The following is a 17331-nucleotide window of genomic DNA, read 5'->3' on the forward strand; positions in this document are numbered from 1 at the left end:
CACAGCAGTATGGTATAACTGTTCTCACTACAGGTCTAAGACATACAAGTTGACTGCAGAAAAATATTAAAGTGAGAGTTTCCACACCATGGAGAGTGGTTGACGGGTTACAGAAAAAAGAATAGAATATGTTGCAAAAACTCTTTATTTCAACTTCTTAAACTTCTCTACCCAAATGTGTTTTTCAAATGTGAAATGTGTTTCACTATTCCGAGAATTACGTGAAATAAGTATATTCTAGGGTTGGTTAGTAACTCTACGTTGCTGACAGGCTATCTATATGTTATTTGTTAAGTACTGTATGTAAAAAGAAAAAAAAAAAGAGAACTTTTACTTCCCAAATAGAGTAGTCAAGGTGTTAAATGAGCATGTCTTTTCTATTTGGATAAATATTTACAATTGTTGTCATTAAAGTAAAAACTTACCTCACAGTGTCATCTTTATGACACCGTGGCAGTTTTATAGAAGCTTCACTTTGTACTATACAAACTTGGGAAGTAGTTGCTTATTTTTGATGGTGTCCTATACTTGAATTTAAGCTATCAGTTGAAGAATAATGTTTTAATTTTTGTTGTTCGTTATATTAATATTAGGACTGCAAAACTGAAAATACATGTTTTGTTTTAAATTTGGTTACTAATTCTAAACCTAACAATTTTCTTAGACTCCTTCTTATGGATATGCTGCCCTAATTAGATGGACCAACATGCAGACATCAGCCAAATCCTGTTTAAGAGGGAAGACACTTGCATTCTCATTGACTTGTTGGGAACAAAAAGTGAAGAAAATAACTGCCCACCCTTGACTAGAGTCTCCCACAATGCTGAATAACACCTTGCTGCTGGAACCAACAGTGCTTTATTGTGGAATGACATTTAATATAACAGTTACAAAATCCGGTTCTGAGATTGAAGGAGGTAAAGGTATGCAAATGCCTTAGCCCATTACTTCATGGTATCTCTGTGCACAATTGCACACTTTTTGGGATCGAAGGGTAATGTCTTTACACTGTGCCACAATGTATGGAGCAAAAACATGTGAACTAGCTTCCAGCAGTTTTACTATAGCCATGTGGCATCACACTCTCCAGAAAGCTCTATAGCTTGCAACACTTCCCTTAGTTAAATTAGTCCCACTTCTTAGCAAAGCTAATTAACCTGAATACAGTCTGCAATTACAAAATATTGCCTCCAGTCCTGAATCTGGCCAGGTTGCTGCTAGCCTGAGGAATATCTGATGTCTGTGCTCTGTTATATAGTTTATATGGACCTGTAAGTAGATGCTTTTAAATGCCATCATGTTAAATGGTTTCAACCCTGTGTGAGTGTCACTTAGCCAGAGGGCTGGAAGATGGTGTAGGCTGGGGGACGTCTGTAGGCTGGAACACCAGATGAAGGCAAGTATTTGCTGTGATGTATATAGTCATAAAAGAAATAATGTTTGTTTGTTTGTTTCTGCAGATGGATTGCATTTCACTCAGTCAAATGTCCCTGCACAGAGTAAAGCTAACTCTCATTTGTTGGCCAATTTCCCTCTCTCCCACAACATTGCACTGATAGCAGGGGACATTTACCAGTGTTATGCGGCAATGGGAACTGCTGCCTGATTAGGAGTGCCTGGCCACCAGATGGGAATGGAGTGCTGCCCTCAGACAAACACATCTTTCCCCTCTGTTAGTCCTCCTCTGCAGCGAAGCTGCCCCAGAGCATGCAGAAGAAGTGCTCTAGGCAAGACAAACACGGGTCACTGTCTTCCTATGGATCATACCTTTGTGTATTTCAGAGCCATACTCATCTGCTAAGTTATGCAGATGTAAGAACACAGTTAAAGAAAAAAATATGTATGGTGTCCCTGGAAGAGAGATTTAAATATTTATTTAAAAATAAATACCATCTCAGCACATGAACTGGCAGATTCCATTTAAGAAAGAGCATTTTCAGTAACAGGAAAGCTTCCAATTAAATTTAACTCCAGTCTCTTTTATTTATTAAACATCATGTTCAGTGATTCTACAGGAATGATTTACATCCTAAAATATCTTACTCTCCTTTAGCCTCCATTGTAGTTAGAGCTGTAGACATCACATATTGCTATAGCAACAGTTTGCTTTCAGAAAAACAAAATTTGTGAGTGAATATTTCACTTCCCTACAGAATTAAAGAGTTGGTAAAGACTAAAACAGAAAAGTCTGAAATCACAAGTTTGGGAATATAGATGAATGAGGTAGTACAAACTTCTTATTCGAGAGAGTTGCCAACTTTCCAATTTATTTAATATCTGAAAGCCTAACACTTGGCATCCTTTTATTTGAACATTTTGAATTTTAAAATAACATCAGCAAGTAGTTGGAAGAGAAGAAAAATAGTTGATCACTGTGATGGAATTTGCTGTTTATAGAAAAATACTTGCCTAAACTACCTGAACAAGCAACTTGGCAGTACTGGTATGCAACTATGACTACTAAATAAAGAATTCATTTGTGAATAATATGTTTGAGAAATTGAGGGGATCATTAAAGTCAATAGATGATGTGAGAGAAACTATAATAATAAATTCCAGTGGCTTATACAAGAATAGACAACCCGAAACATAATTCATGCATATAAAAAGTTTCACATATCACTTATGGAAGGCTGGTGGGAGTCATGCACATAAAATGCATACCACAGAGTCAAATACCTCAGTCTCATGCAACTTTCTCACCCAGCAAATAAACATACTGTCTCTGTTTCCCATATTTACACATTATATTTTTCAATTACAAATGTCTGGTTTGTAAACTGAGCATGGTATTAATGTATTTATAAAATTTATAGAAAAACTCTTCAGAGCATTGATAAACGTGGAATAAAGCACATTTTGGAGCTTGACTATACGACACCTGGTCATTGGTTTTAAAAAGCCAGAAAAAAAAAAGAAAAAAAAAAAAAAAACACTTGCGTGAATTTAGAGGAAATGTAGACTATGACTGCCAGAACTTCTGCTGAGAATGAGACACAAGAGAAAGTAATTCAGCACATTCATACAGAAGGATGCCAGCACAGTATTTTCACAGACCCCTGTCAGAAGGAACAGTTAACGCTAGCTGCAATTTCATTTAGAAGCATCACGGTAATAATTGCTCATTGCTGCAATATTAAAACATCCACAACTGTTTTAGGAAGAAACAAACAAACAAAACATAGCTAAAACCTCACATTTCTGTGTGTACATATATATGTCCATGTATATTTACATTCAGTTTCATATGAGCAAAGACATTGTGAAAGGCATTGTGAATAGTATATTAAAAAAAGAGCAGAATCAGGCAAAGTTGCTGAGGATACGGATGCATATTTAGCACCAAATTACAGAATGACACCATGAAAGCATGTGCTGGCACTTGTGGAAAACTAGAAATGAAAATCAAAACGGTGAATGGCTGTGACAGGGTGTACTTCATCACATTTGTCTAGTGAGCCATAAAGCACCAATTTTCTATCAGTTTCATGTTTGATTTACAATCCAGACACTTGTAATTGGAAAAACAAACAAACAAACAAAAACACACACACACAAAAACAAACAAACAAAAAAATACACACACACACAAAAAAAAAAACACACACAAAAAAAAACAATGCACAGAGAGACAGTCTTGTGTATTATCTGGGGGAAGATGTGGAGTAAATGTGAGAGACAGGATGCCACTTAGACCAGTATGTGTCAAGAAACTGGACCAGTCCATAGAAAATAGTATTTTTAATAGTCTTTAAGTTTCATATATTACAGTGAAGAATCTAAACTAATATTTCTTTCAATCCTATATGTGCTTCTCATTTCCCAGAATAATCCTGGAAATAGACAGTGAACTTGTTTCTTGCAGAGTAAGCTGGACTGTCAGAAGAATCATCTCTTGGATATCCTCAGTATTACAGCAGGGAGTTGCCTTGGGAACTTAAATTCAAAAGCAGAGAGAAAAGATTCTCAAACATTACTTAAGACCTGTAGGAAATGTTAACTGCTTTAGCTGACTTCACTACATATTTAACACAAACTTATTTGTCCCTTAACTGTACTAAATCTTTTAATAGAACTTTTTCAGGATTAGAGTTGTCCAGGAAAATTCCAGACTTCACTTCGGAAAAGAAAGCCAAGAACAAAAACAATCTGTAAAACAGAAGTATGTTAGTAGGTAAAACCTGAAGCATTCAGATGCTAGGGTGAATTGGACTCATTTTCTCAGAGATTGGGGCAAAGGACAACTATACACAGGTACCACTGGCCAGCATTTATCTGAAGATTATAGTGGTTATTTTCAGTGTTTAGGTTTGTCTACTTTTTCATTTGAGCACCGTCCAAGAATAATGCAAAGGTCATACTGCTTTTCTAGAGCGCTGAAATGTTGAATAAGAATACAGTTAACTTGTTCTAGCTATTAATTATGCGAAGTATTACACACCTATATTTTTGGTTTAAATATTTATCTTTTTATTGGGTAGATGGAGAGACTTACTATTGTTCAAAGAATAAAATAGTTTACTCAAACTTGTTTTTAAGTCCTTTTTTAAGTAACTTTTCTTTCAAGTCCCAGTAGAGTCTTCACTTCCACAGCTGATTTCACATGAAAACTCCTCCACAGAGGTAGTTGCTCTTGTAATCACCCAGGTAAATATGGTTACAAAGATAGGTGTATTTATTGGTTACCATTATGACAATAATACCTCCGGTCCACTAGATCATCACAGAATCATCAAGGTTGGAAAAGACCTCCAAGATCACCTGGTCTAACCGTCCCCCTACCAATGTCACCCACTGTCCCCAAGCACCACGTCCAACCTTTCCTTGAACACCCCCAGGGACGGTGACTCCACCACCTCCCTGGGCAACCCGCTTCAATGCCTGACTGCTCTTCTGAGAAGAAATGTCTCTAATTTCCAACCTGAACCTCCTCTGGCACAACTTGAGGCCATTCCCTCTAGTCCTCTAGCTAATTATGTGTGAGAAGAGGCCAACTCCCAGCTCCCCACACCTTCCTTTCAGGTAGTTGTAGAGAGCAATGAGGTCTCCCCTGAGCCTCCTCTTCTCCATTATATTTTGCCTTCCTGAGCCTGCAGACATCTTGAAGCCATTCCTCTGAAAAATGTACCAATCCTTCAAAGAGGACCACAAGAGAAATAGCCAATGTAAGCTTTTATCATGTTATTATCTGTTATTATCTCTTCAACATTTACCACAGCATTTCCATTACATCAGTTTTCAACATTGGCACAAGAATCAGGGAGGAACTGTGATAAATAAATTTAAATTAATTGGCTATGGAAACATTCAGGTGTCTCATTTTCTTTTGCATTATTATCCTCATTTCAATTATTTAAAAAATGTGTGTGTGACATATATATTTACACAAGCATGTGTTTTGAGAATTTATATGGAAATCTGTGTCTTTGATAAAGACTTTGGGTACTGTTTACCCCAGCATACACAGGCATTGTGAATATTCCTGTATTTGGTTGCATTAGTAAATTAGTTCATGGCTTTGGTTTTGGATTACATGCATTCTGCGGTTTGCTTGCTCTACACTGTAGGCTCTAACTTCAAAATAGTCCTGAAAAAAACAGATCATTTTAAGCCCCGTGCTCCAGGCTGTCAAACAGCCTCCCAGCCACCACTGAGTGTCTTTGCTAGGAAGGCCAGGGAAAGATTTTTCGAAATCCAGGTCATGCTGGAATTTTTATCTTTTTTTGAGAAAAGTATTCCTAGCTTTCAGAACAAAATGCACCTTTAACTTTTTAACAATACAGCCTATATAAACTAGGTATCTTTCTCTAAGCTCTCCACTTCTGCTTCACTCTTTTCTTCTAAGTTTCATTTCATTAGTTATATATTGCTCTTTTAGCTTATGTTCTCTTACATCCAAAGATCTGGACAATAAAACTCTGGTATTCAGTCTTCTAAATTCCTTCTCCTTCTGGTTTTGACTACATTCTTTTGTCTGCTGGAAAAGACAGAAATAAGTGGAACTCTAAAGCCAAGCAACCTTTATTTTTCCTTCCATGTCGTCAGATTTTAAGATACATAATCAATCAGCAGAGGAAGGTGTAGTACTTAGAATAGTAGGTTAGACCTAGCTGGCCATAGTGCAAGCATTGGAAGGTATGGGGTGGAAGCAACAGGATGTTGCCAAAAAAACCATCAGCCTTTAGGCACAGAGCCCAGCAGTGACACAGCAGACGTTGGAGCCTTCTGTAAAGCAATGTAGGATGTTCCAAGCTGGGATGGAGAAAGACAGTGAAAGGAAAGAGATGAAGCAGGTGGCTTCACTCAAGAAAGAAGGGAAGGGATGGCAATAGCATTTTGTTGTTGTTGTTTGTCTTTAATGTTAATTAAGCTGTTCTTCCAAAACACTTCCTACACAGCCCCAGGGAGGACAGTCTACTCAGTCTGAACCAACAGTGAATATTTTAATGAAGATATTTCTTAGACACTCAGACTAGTTTCACTCAGATCAATCTTCATAAGTATGGAAACTTTTCAAAACCTCTTAGACCATCTGACATTTCCCTTTTCCAACTCATACTCTGCTGGACTTCCACACTCTGTCAGATCCCTCCCCAATATTTTGTCTGAAGTGTACTTTTATCTTCCATTCCTCTTTTGTCCTGACTTCTTATGACGATCTTCTGACATTTTTGGCTTTCCTTTACTAATCTCAGAACCTTTTTGTAGAAGGCACCAAAATGTAAAGACACCAAAATGTAAATAACTTGGAAGATGTAACAGAAGAGAAATCAAGACCTAAGTTTGAGAAAAGAGCTGTCAGTGCCTCCTCCCATTAATTCTTGTCATGATACGGTGTTTTGTCTGGTGCTTTGGTATGAACTCAAACAAGATTTTTACTGTACCGGTCCTTTCTGGCCCTAGAATCCATGTGTCCCTGGATCTTGCTTGGATTACATTTCCCACAAAGAAATACCCCAAATTTTTGCTTAGTATTAGAATTAGTATTAGAATTCCATAGTATGGTCTAACTGATGTGGTGTGTGGGCTTTCTTCTTCTTCTTCCTCTTCTTCCTCTTCCTCTTCTTCCTCTTCCTCTTCTTCTTCTTCTTCTACTTCATCTTCTTCTTCTTCTTTTTTTTTTTTTTTTTTTTTTTTTTTTGTCATTTGCAATGCCAGTCCTAGAGAATTAACATTCATGGTTTAATTTCAAGCCCACAACATTAAATTGGCTTGAATATTAGGCAGGGAGAGTCTGCCCAACTGTAAATACATGTGAAATGCTTACACTTATTCCATTACAGCACACATCGGTTATTGCATTAAATCCTTAATACAGCTACATTAAAAGGCTAGTAAGAGTGAGACAGAAACTTCCCATGGAAGGGAAATATTGAGTAAGTATTTCTGCTGTGTCTTTAATTCCTTTTGTCTAGACATCACAACAGCCTTTAGGCTTATCCTGCCAATGTTAATGAAGTCTCTTGAGGGTACGCAATAAATTAACTAATATAGCAATAAAAGTAATAGGATGAGAATTACCTAACTATAACAATAATAGTACAGCTTATATTAACAAAATGTGTCCACACACCTGCATACAAATACCTCTACTTACAGGCATATATATGCATATGTATAAGCGCCATCTCCCTCAGCATAGAGCAGGTAACAGCCCAGCATCCTTGCAGCCACTGAACCACAACTTATGCCCATCATGTTACTGGGCTGTATCTGCCGAGCCAAACATAACCAAGCTCAAAACTGATTAAGAGACTTGAGAAACATTTTCTCTCTTTAAAGTGAGAAATTTCCACTTTCTCATAGTTTGCATCCCACACTATGCTTTTTCTGAAATTGTTGAAAAATAAAAAATTAAAGCAATAGTGAACATTGCTATGATCTTTACTTTTTGTTGTGAATTTTCAGGCAGTTTGTGCCTCTTTCTTAGAACAATGTAATATTATATTTCTCATACCTTATTTTTCAAACACCCCCATTGAATGTTACAGTTGATTTCAGGATTGTACTGATGTTGGCACTGAATGAGCATTATCCACACCAACAAATCTTCACCTACCTCTCCAAAAGCCAGTGGCATTTCACCGAGATTAACTGTGGTCCAGTTTGTCATTAGGGACAACTGGAAGGGTTGAACCTCCTTTTAGAAGGGTACAAAACAAGAAAGTTTTAAAGTTTTAAGCATGCATGCTGTCGTTAAACTGCTCTGACCAGTCCTGAAAGAGTTAGAGATTTTTTTTTTTATTTTTTTTTCTGTTTGTTGGTCCTTGTCACCACAGCAACTAACTGGTTCTACATGAAGTTACAAGGCAAGCCAGCGAGGCTGTAATGGAATACATTCCTTAGCTGAGTCAACGCCTGTGCTGAGGAGGAAGCACACTGTTTTGGAAATAGGCTCTAAAATGGTGTGTGCTGCTCAGAGACTGGAAATAAGAAATTGTCTGGAATCAGGTTTCTCCCTCTTCCATGCATTTTTGATTATAAGTACTTCGGTTTTGCTCTGTTTGTGGTGGATCAGTAGTCCTGCTCTTCCAGTGTGGCTGCAGCAGTGGAAATGAGGGAGCTGACGCTGCCTTGTGCTGTGCAGAAAAGAGACAGAGTTCTCAACCAGGCCAGTGCAGGCTGGCAATTATTTCCTCTCAGAGCCTTCAGTGCAGTGGTTTTCACACCGTGTCCCACAGGCCCCTGGGGATTTGTTGACTGCTTCTGAAAGGTCTTCAAGTGGGACAATAAAAGCCAAGCTCACTGGCACTATAATTTAAATTCAGTATCCAGGGATTTGTGTTTCCCTTGGGAAACTATTGAAGATCAACAATGCCAAAATAGATAAAATTCATTTATACTATATGCACAGTGGAGTGATACGCACTGTGTGAAGTGAGTCTTGTTCTGCCTTCATGAAACCAGCATCAGTCTGGAGAAACTCTGATTGCACTGGGACTTAAACTGGTGAAGATGTAGAAGGCAGAAACTCTTTCCTGGCCAAACTGATCTGGCTCATCTTGTATGAAAAAAAAAAAAAAAAAAAAAAAAAACCTTTAGACATTGATTAGTAAAGGATCAAATATATTTTGTCAAGTGATTGGGGAGGGGGAGGGGGTATGACACATTTTTAAGTCATTGTAAAGGCAAATTTGAGGAAAAGTAAAATTAAATTGTATTCCAAACAGCAATTCACAGTAATGGTTTAAATTAAGTAAATTATTAACACAGTGCATTTAATAAGATGCATTTGAGGTTACCAGTCTGTGGAAGCAGCTGCATGAATTGTAGATTTATATTTTAAAGCAACACTGCATAGCCTGAGTCTCTGAGTCTGTAAATCAGCAACCAGAGGAAACCTTAGGGTAGATTATTTTTGCACCAGTGTAATTTTCTGTGCAGTCAGAGCTACGTTGGATGAATTTGCTGAAAGCAGAATGAGAGCTCACTTTGCATTGCAGATGTTATGTCATCTCCTTTAAAAATAAATCTACAACTCCAGCCACAGACTGGTAACCCCAAATGTAATGTCAAATTTATCTTAATAAAGCCAACACATTGATAACATTCAGAATTTTAATAACGACATTGTCTTGGAATTGCTGTTTGGAATATGATTTAATGCTACTTTCCCTCCAAATTTCATTTAAGACATTTATCATAAATGTCTTAAAATTGAGCCATAATTTCCTCAAAATAAAACCAGATGATAAAATACATTTGCTTCCTTAACAGTCAAACGTAGGGGAGGTTTAATGAATGACTTATGCAGGATATCAGAGTTACAAATAAATGGGTCAATAAATATATTATTTTTGTTCTCAGCTTAAAGTAACTGATTGATCTCATTTTCTGACCAAAAAAAAGAAAAAGAAAGTACATTTTCACATATGACTCTATATATCTTGACAGCTGGGCAGCCTATTTTTATCCCATCTCTAATGGGCAAATTGCAACCACAGTAATCTCATGAGCCTTTCCAAGCGGACTTGTAGGGACCACCCTAATAAACTGTGATTCATTGACACTGTCAAGTAGAATGCTTCCTCAGAAAAGGAAATGAAATAATGGCTTTGTCTTCTCCATTGCAACATATGGAGAAAATATGCAAGGGTAAAAAGGAGAAGAAGATAAATTGCAATTTATTTCTCTCACTTTAATAAATGTTAATAATGTAACTGAAATCTGCAAGGATGTCCACATGGACTGCAGAAATTTGGCCAATTAAATCTTGCAGGTGTATAGATTGTAAAGTCATTACACCATCAGCCTGATTTCTTGTATAATGTCATCCAAGGAATGCAACTCATATATTGAGTCTAATAGCTTGTGTTTGGCTCTGGAAAGCACTTTGGGAGTTTCAGTTCGAGAACCCCATGCTTCTCTCGGTGTAATTATTTGTGTGTAATTTGTATTTCAGTGTGATTATTGACACTGTTAAACATGCATGCTTTTTCTTTGGTGGAATAATGTAGTTCAAATTTTCTAGCCATTGGTTCTTGAAGAACTGCCAAATGTCAGATATTCTCACACAGTTCTCCCCAAAGTAAGCTGAAGTGGTGCTTGATGCTCAAGTCCATTCTGTACCAGTGTCTTAATTTTCTGCTAGAAAAGGCAGGATGTTCCCTGCCAAAATAGCAGTTAGCATTTCTGTATATTAGTTGTGACCTGAAAGGGAGCAGTAAATCACAACTAAATGTCTCCTCTCCGGTAGTATATAACTTTTTTTTCAGATAAGAAAGCCAAAGTTCAGGGATTCCTTGGAGACTGTTATTTTGTGCCAATTCACATAAACAGAAGAAGCAGGACTTCTTGTAGGTGTTGATAAAATCCATCCTGTTGCAAATTAGGCCATATGGCACATGAAAGCTCCCTCCAATCCAATTTGTAAATGAAAAAATGAAGGGGATTGAAACAATTTAGGATTTCCTTTTATCCTGCCTCTCTCCTCCCCCGCAAGAGTGCAATCACTTAAACATATGCTTGGATTTATGAAAATGAGCAGAACCATAATGGGTCTGTTCCTGGTTGTAATGTTAAGCTTCTGCAAAAGTGCTTGCAGGACTGGGGCTAATTTGGCAGTCAGGCCAGAGAACTTCACTCTGATTTCCATTATACTTATTACCTACCAGAGGCTGGAAACGTAAAGATTTTTAGAAGCAGTTTAATCTTCAGTTAAAAAAACAATGCTGGTGGTGCAGCTTTGTCAGATTGGGAAGCTATTAATCACACATATCCCCCTTGCTTATTTATTAGCCCTCCATGACTGGAATGGCTTTATTTTGCTAAGTACCAGCTGAAGAAACCAAGTCCAGGTTCCAAAAAGCAGAGTTACTAAACTCAGTGATGTGACTTATTTCAGAGAGGGAGATCAGCATGTTGTAAAATGTACTCCAAGAATCTCTCTATTGCAGTGTGCAAAGCAACACTAACAGCTGGGAGGCAAGGGTAGACTCTTGCCCTTGACTACATGGAGAAGAGATGGTTTGAGAAGCAATGTACCAAAGTCCGAGGAACCAAGGATACCTTAGCATAGTCTTTTCAGAGATCTCTTTTCCATTGTTGACTGGAGATGGAGGATATCTGCGTTAGTATCTGTAATTACAGTAAAGAAATAACAAGATTTCTGTATGTCTAGCAACTAAACCAAACTCCTGCCAAACTCCTGCATGAGTTTCAGCCTAGGTAGCATTTTTGACACAGTCAGAAACTGACAGGATGGTAAAATTCCCCTTCTTTTTTAGTATGCTTTTAAAAATCTACTAAAGGTATCTGTTTCATTTCAGTACTGCCCAGAACAAAGAAAAAAAAAAAAAAAAAAAAAAAAAAAAGACTGAAATCCTGAAATCCATTAAAAGGATACTGTGGGGTGGGTTTTGCTTGTTCAACAGGAGCTATGAAAAAAGGAAATGAAAATGGTACTCCAGGAGCAGGCAAAAGATGGGCATGACAGAATTCCCAGATTCTTTTTGAGCTTCTATTTCTCGTTAAATGGAAAATAAATAAATAAATGTTGAAAGCAGAATCTGTAACATCTGATATTTCAATGAATACTAACGCACCAATGAAACCTACCTACTAACCTTTCTTTGCTCTGAACTTGGCTCTAATTGTTGACGCATTGCAAGCGTGCATTGCTTTGAAGTTGTAACACTGACGCCAAGGTGTTTGTTTTCATGGTTGATAGGGCCCTTTAACATTTTCTGTTCTATTCTACTTAGTACAAACTAATGCTTAACTCCTATCTTTCTTTTCTATCATGATCTTGTTACATGTGGTTCATCTCACCTACATACATCTGTTTCAAATTAGGTACCTACTCTAAAAGTCTCTTCCAGACTGTCACTTATTTTATTGATGATAAATATTTTAGGGTAAAGCCAGCCATTCTGTAGATTTGTTTACCTCTCTTCAGTGACCAAAAAGTCTAAATAAGGAGCTCAAACAGCATGTCTCACTTCTAGATACACAAAACTACATAAGATGATCCCATCATTTTTCAGCTAATCCTGTGAATCCTTTCACTTGATCTCGCAGCTCTGGCAATTCTCATGGCTTTTGGTTTCTTATGTTAAATTGTTCTTCTTAAATAACTTTGAATTCTTTTCATTTATTTATTTATTTTATTTCACCCCCAATTAAGTCCTATCTTTAATATGAAGTTTTGCATGAAATCACAAGGCTTTAGTAATCCAGTGAATGGCTATTGTCACAGGATGGCCTCCAAGAGAAAACCTGTCACTGCTCAGCCACATTTTGCAAACCTGTTCTCTACGTGCTTTTGCTCTGACTATACGCTCTGTGCAGGTGGGACCCTGTTCCTCCCTCCTTTTTCTGTTTTTGTGCATATTGGACTCTTGTCTGAGAAAGACTGTATGCAAAGACTGGAAAGTTCTCATCATTTAATTAAGAGCATAACTAATGACATCTTCAAACTTTTTTCCCAAGGGGCAATCCATACTGTTTGTGTACAGTTTTATGTATGCACATATGCACACACAAATACAGCACAGCTGCTACACAAAATTCCCAAGCTAGCTCAAACAAAGAGTGCAAAATAGCAAGATGATAAAGAAATCTGTTAGCATATCTGAATTTCTTCTGGTACACAGATCACTTGATTTACATACCTGAGTATCTCGATATGATATGATATGATATGATATGATATGATATGATATGATATGATATAGAGATACTTGGGTATCTCTATATGATAAGTATCTCCATATGATATTGTATTGCTGTGACAAAAGATTATCTATTTTTAAAAATCTATTCAAAATGTGGATTATTCTGATTTATCCTTAATGAAGCTCCATTTTGGGGAATAATGTTAAGCAGTCATTACTTGTATACAATTTCACAGGACTTACTCCGACCAGCAAAAGTCCACAAATCACTTCCCTGACATGAGCAAAGTTCAACTGATGGGAAAAAGAACATCAAAAAAGGGCATGAAACTCACAATCAATTTTCATTATGTTCCAACTGTCTGAAATAGATGGATTCCGGTCTGCTGTTTTTACTTACTTGAGTGGCCATTTCTTAGAAGAGTAATCAAATTAATATCATTACATCCTTAAATGCAGAAGGGCTGTTTCCACAAGGCTTATGACACAATAATGCATTTCTGGAACAAGCCTGAATGTATTTATATTGCATTTATAATGATAACAAATTTCAGTTTGACAACATCAAGTGTCATCTATTAAGAACCTAACCACCTGACTGCCTAGAGATTTTTCAAGAACCCTTCAGGGCAAGCAGATGCACGGCTTTTCTTGTTTATGAGCATCCTACTGACAACAGTGTAGTTTTGTACACGCAAGAAGAGGACTCAGTCCTTTGTTTTCACAATGAATGAATGTTGTAGCAATGGCTTGAGAAAATGTATTGTCAGAAACTCCAGTTTGGATGCCAGGATTCCTTCTGTTTGGATTTTTCATATACTCAATATATTCTTAGATTTGTCATCTGGTATTACAAATGCTGACAAATACCAGTGACTTCCCTGATGCTGATAGATAGTCTTGTTAACAAAAATCTCTCCTTTTGCAAAAAGTGCTCGTCCACTCAGTTTTTCAGCTATGGAAGGGATAATGGCCTTGCAAGACAGAGGCTTGGTAAGAAATACTACCACAGCGTAACAGTCTATATCAGAGAAGGCAGCTGGCAGCTTGGGGGATGACTTCACTCAGCCTTTTAACAGGTCAGACTTCCTACTGTGACTGCACATGCTTGGACCTTTTCTTTGATGAGCAACAAGTGAATTGAGAGAGCAGCTCAAATGGACAGCAGATTTGTCCCAAACTGGCATCTGTCCCACTAAACCGTTCAGTAGCCCTGATCTAAGCGGTAATGAGTCTCTCAGAGGGTGACACTGTCTCACCCAGGTTTTCATGGGGCTGACGCTTTATTAAAAAAAAAAAAAAAAAAAAAAAAAAGAGCCTGTAATATAAAATGCTATAGTAATAGCCTCAAGTGCTCCTCTCAGTGTCATTGTGGGGCTCACATTAACTCTAACAAATTAACATGAGAATTAATTACACTTATGAGGACAGCACTGCAGCTTCAGGGTCCAACACTTAGGTTGATCCAAGGCATTCCGTTCTCTGCAAAATGTTTCAGTCTTCCTCACAATATGCCTTTTGCAGCCATGGTCTATTGCTACTGGGGCATAGCTGAATCAAAACCACACGCGATGGGAGAAATGAAGAAGTTATTCCTATGCACTGTCCAGGAAAGGCCAATTTAGAGGCAAATTGTTGGCTATTTTATTCCATTCCCTTCCTGGAATAATTGAATGTCCTTTGATGTACAGCTAATGAGCAACCTTCAGACTACACAAGTCTTCATAAAAAATCAGTTATGTGTAGGCCAAGATCAACACCAGGTTAAGACAAAACAGAATGAAAATCAACTGAATCAACACCCTGCAGCACCACCGCTTTATATTTCTACATCTTCTGCTATAAAAGCATGGAAAGAAGTGTGCAGGATGAATGAGGGAGCTCTTCAGCTGACCAAATCTATGTGTTCAGAAAGTCTGGAAAGATAACAGGAAAACTTACACTGGCTCAGATTTCCTTTGCTTCTGTTTTCTGATCTGCTCTTTTGGCTAAACTTCTCTTAGAAGAGCTATAAAACACCCCTGCTGGCAATCTACAACATTTACACCAATCTGGGTAAGCCAGCTGGATCACTTGTCTCAAACGCGTTTCCAGCCACTAAGAAATGTTCTGTCACAACTTCTCTGCATCCATCTTTCCTTACTAGCTTTTCAAATGTGGCCACACTATCATGACCCAATATACCAAATCTGTAGACTAGTCTTTTCTTTCTCCATTTCAGCAATGTTCCCAAGAACAAAAGTAGGGAAAAATAATATTCAAATATTGTGCATCTCCTGGTTTCATCACTGCCTATTTCTGACAGACAACTGTGATTACTACCAATGAGTTTTCTCTATTAGAACTCTGTCAGGATTGTTAGTATTGGAAACTGATGTGTGGTCTTAATGTGCTCTAAAATAGGCTTACTTGACTATTTTTTCCAACATAAATCTTAAGATTTTTTCAAAGCATTGATTGAGCCGAATATCTGAAGAGCAGACTCTATGTTGCAATTAGAATAGCTTAAAATGGTTTTAGAAGTTAAACTCTGGGGAAAAAACATATAAAATGCATGCAAAAACAAAACAAAACAAAACAAAACAAAAACAAAAACAAAACAAAACAAAAAAACAAGCAAGATATATCTATCAACCCTTAAAATCTTAAGACTGTGTATTTCAGTTTGGCAGATTCTTTGTGGAAATTTACTTAACCAGATGCTTAGTCTGCTCATCTACACTAACTGAAAAAAATGATGAAAAATTAATGGAAAAAATAATGAACCCATGTCACAGGAGAATAAAAGAAATCGCTATCAGCCTTGCTGAAAATTACTGTCAGACTGCCATAGGAAAATATAACACAAGAATTTTCCTTGTCTGTACCCACTCTATCAGCTGGTCTGTTTACTTATCAAAATGTACTTGCTTCAGGTAAACGGTTGCAGAATTTTAAAAGCTTGTTTTATTTGGTTAATATGTAAATCAAACTCATTTGAAACAGCAGTTTTGTTTGAGGAGAAAAAAAGCCACCTGCAAAAAAAAAAAAAAAAAAAAAGAGAGAGAGAGAGAAAATGTTCCAACAAGCATAATTTAAAGCAAATGAGTGACTATTGAGGTTTCTAATGGGAAAGAAAATTTGCCCTCAGCTGCATTACATGGCATCAGAAAGAGACTACTGGATTCTAGCTGCTGAAGGATCAGGGGAACACTGCTTGTTTGTGAAGTACGAAACAGATGCTTGAAGACAAAGCAGAGCAAAGGGACATGGTATCATATGGTAGAAAGATCCAAGGCATAATTGTTGTTTAAAGTACCTGTGACTCTAAAGCAGTTGAAGTTAGTCAGACAAAAGCAAATAAATATTGCCTTATATGGCAGACCGTAAGATTAACAAACACTTTAAAACAGTTTGTCTGTACCCAAGAAGGAATTCTTTGTCATGTTTACTTGTTTAAGAACAGCTAAACTTAATCATGCCTTCCAAATTTTGAACATAGGACTTTTGCATATTTTTACAATCTTTAAATGATTTGCCTGCATTATGTCAGAGTGTTATAGACCTGTATATATGACTGCAAATATATGCACATTGATACGTTTGGAAGCTAATACACAATGGGTTTGAGTTGCATATAGAAATCAATAGGAGATTTTTATTGATTTTGACTGTGTCTGGGGAAAACCTATAAAGTAAGAACCAGAATGGCAAATCTTGTTCTCATCCAGAGGGTAGATGCACAGGTAACCCTTCCTGGCCTGCACCACCTGCTTTCTGAAGAGGCATTCCCATCCTTCTCCCACTCCTGTGGCTTTACAGTGAATATTATGGCAAGTAAGTCTACATTTGAAGCACCCCATGGTTCTTCAGGCAGACTCCTTGTTTGTAGGCAAGTGAGACACACTGGGGAGATACACAGCTGGAATCAAAAGCCACATTTGTTCAGGACCAGCCAGAAACATAAGCAAAGCTGGGCTTTGCCTAGGACAGCTGACTGCCAGAGGCAACACAATGGTCATGGCCTGGTGCTCATTTTGCCTGTGCCCTGGAAGGCCGTGCTGGGTGTCCACAGGACAGCAGTGCTCCTCGGGCAGGGCACACTGTCCATGCTCCCCATCTCCACCCAGGCCTCGTGAGCCACAAACTCAGCTCGGTTCTCCACCCCTTCCTGCCCCTAGCCCTGGACACATCTCCAAATTTTGCGTTGCCAGCTCAGTCTTGCTTGATAAGTTTT

The sequence above is a fragment of the Aythya marila genome, assembly GCF_965140915.1.
Source record: "Aythya marila genome assembly, chromosome: 1".
NCBI classification, from domain to species: Eukaryota; Metazoa; Chordata; class Aves; order Anseriformes; family Anatidae; genus Aythya; species Aythya marila.